At 40.1% G+C, this 2,695-nt stretch overlaps 1 protein-coding gene across 5 annotated transcripts in view; it reads right to left on the bottom strand.

Moving 5' to 3' along the window:
- GRM1 (glutamate metabotropic receptor 1) overlaps positions 1-2,695 on the bottom strand; it is a 398,087-nt gene that overhangs the window by 349,244 nt on the left and 46,148 nt on the right. The window lies entirely within an intron of this gene.

The raw sequence follows: 2,695 nt of genomic DNA, 5'->3' as shown, positions 1-2,695 counted from the left end.
TAGGTGATGTCCAATTTTGGCCCCTTCACTATTTGGATATAAAATTTATTTCCTAAATTTTAGAAACAGAGAATAATTGGTTATTTTTTGTATTCCTTATGCAATTCAACAGATACCCAGACAGTACTTTTTCTGCTGTTACCATTCTGATTCTTAACACTGACATTGTGGTGTGGAAATTTTCTGTCTCTTCAATACTGAATTGGAGCAGCAGTGATTGAGGAGATGGGAAAAGGAAAGCAAGAAAAAGTAGCACTGAAAGAGGAATGGATAAGAGCAGCCCCTGAAACAGAGCAGCAACTGACTCTAACCCACTTGGGTGAAAGCCAAATGGCCTGCTGCCTTCCACCACCTCCTGTGCTACATGAAGTGCCACTATCCAAATAAAATATGACAAGGAATAGATGTATTGTGTGTACCTGTCTGTCCATGCCGTAGCAGTGGTGGTACAGATAATTCATATTTCTGTTTGAACCACAATGCTTGGTGGTCTTAAGTCTAGTTATTGGAAAACCAGTCCCCAAGTACTTCTGTTTTAAATATGTATCACTCACTCTGTACTGTGGCTTCAATCACAAAACCCATAATAGATTTCATTGAAAATAAGAAAGATAAATTAAGGGTCATTTTTAATTATAACACCAAAAGAATAACAATTGACAAGCATGACAAACTCAGAGCAACACATAATACACTCACAGCAAAGGCTCCTTTTTGAAATGTGCAGTAAATCCAACAATCCATGTGGAGACTTGCACAGAAAAGGCTTTGCAAGCATGCCAGGTGTTGAGTGGGCACCACACTTCTTAGCAGAATACTGAGTTAAGAGTTCTCGATAAGCTTGGAAATGCACTTGTTCACCAAAACTTAGTAATCCTAACAGTCCATAAATAACCAGTTAAGTATGTTTCAGTCATAAATTTTAAAATGAGAGTATATTGAACTGTGTATGTCATTGACGGAAACAAAGAAAAAAAATTGCATGTTTGGATCAGTCCCTTAGCCATGGGGAAGTTCCTGGCTTCCTACGGGCATTTCTTACCATCAGGCAAGGCCAATGAAGAACAGACCCTTGCATCCCTAGAAAGAATATGCTAGTGTCAGCGTCTCTAGCCTTCTATCTTTATACCCATACTTTCCTCACACCTTGTCCAAGGTGATTCTGACTGAAAGAGATGAAAACTCATCTGGCTCTCCTATGGAGAAGGGAAGGAAGAAATGGCCTGTTCTTCATGCATGGTTAACACTGCATGAAGGCTCCCCTAGGCAGATGGGAAGGTGGAGACCTGGTCCAGAGCTTTGCTGGTCCTGAGGAGATGGCTTTTCCTAATTTGCATAAATACCATCTGACAAGAGGCAGCTCTTCTGTTGGATGTCTCCCATGAGCTCCAGACCTTTATATACAATGAATTATCTAAGATCTCCACCAGTTAAAATGGCATCCCAAACTTTGCAAGACTTCAACTGAGCCTCTCATCCTGCCTCTAATGCCATCCTTCCAGTTGCTCATGCACAACTCCTTGAAGGTCATCCCTGAGTCTTCTTTTGCACATTCACATCTATCAGGAAATCCCTAGGCTATACCTTTTAATTTATCACCATTTCCACTGCTGGCACCCTGATCCAAACCACCATCCAATTTTACTTGGAATATTGCAACAGACTTCTAATCAGATTCCCTGCATCACCCTCTGCCACCATAACTTATTTTCAACATAGTTGCTGGAGTGAACATTTAAAGATGAAAATCAAATCCCAAAAGCTCTCTATTTTACCTGTATTAAAAACTCAAGCCCCATTAATGGCCCATAAGTCCCCTCAGGGGCTATCCCCTGGTTCTACTCTGACCTTACCCTCCTTCCACTCTCCCCTCACTTACTCTGTACTAGAAAAATGCCTTCCTTCATGTTCCTCAAACACACTCATCATGCCTCCTCCTCAGGGCTTTTGTACTAGACCCTAACTCAAAACTCGAATAGTTTGCCTAGCTGATTATCTCATTTTTGTGGGTTGAATTGTGTCCTTCAAGATATGTTGAAATCCTAATTCCTGATAACTGTGAATGTGACCTTATTTAAAAATAAGATCTTTAGATGTAATCAAGTTAAAAATACAGTCATTAAGGTGGGCCATAATCCAACATGATTCATGGTCTTATAAATAGTGGAGAGGATGCACAGAGGTCATATGAAGAGACAGTGGCAGTGATTGGAGTAATGTAGCTACAAGCCAAGGAATATCAAGGATTGCCAAGAACCACCAGAAGCTAGGATGAGGCAAAGGATTCTCCCCTAAAGATTTCAGAGGGACCATGGCCCATCAACATTGACTTAGCCTCTTCTAGCCTTGGAAGCTATGGGAAAATAAATCTCTGTTGTTTTAAGCCACTAAGTTTGTGATATTTTGTTACGGCAACCACAGAAAATGAATACACTCATCTTCCATTTTTCTTGCAGATGTTCCCTCATCAATGCAGCCCATGTTGACTACTTTATTTAAGATCTAGCCCACCCTGACTCTCCATATCACCATTCCCCTACTCCATAGCTTCATAGTGTTTGGCTTTTAACATATTATATAATTTAGTTATCATTTTTACTGTCTTTTTCCACTAGGATATCAGCTTTCTGAAAACAGAATTTTGTTGACTGATATATTCCTAGAACCTAGCACAGTGTTTGACACATAGTAGGTG

The sequence above is a fragment of the Canis lupus genome, chromosome 1 (genome assembly GCF_011100685.1).
Source record: "Canis lupus familiaris isolate Mischka breed German Shepherd chromosome 1, alternate assembly UU_Cfam_GSD_1.0, whole genome shotgun sequence".
Lineage (NCBI taxonomy): Eukaryota > Metazoa > Chordata > Mammalia > Carnivora > Canidae > Canis > Canis lupus.
The sequence above is the reverse complement of the archived record's forward strand: the minus strand, read 5'-3'. Positions and strand labels throughout refer to the sequence as shown.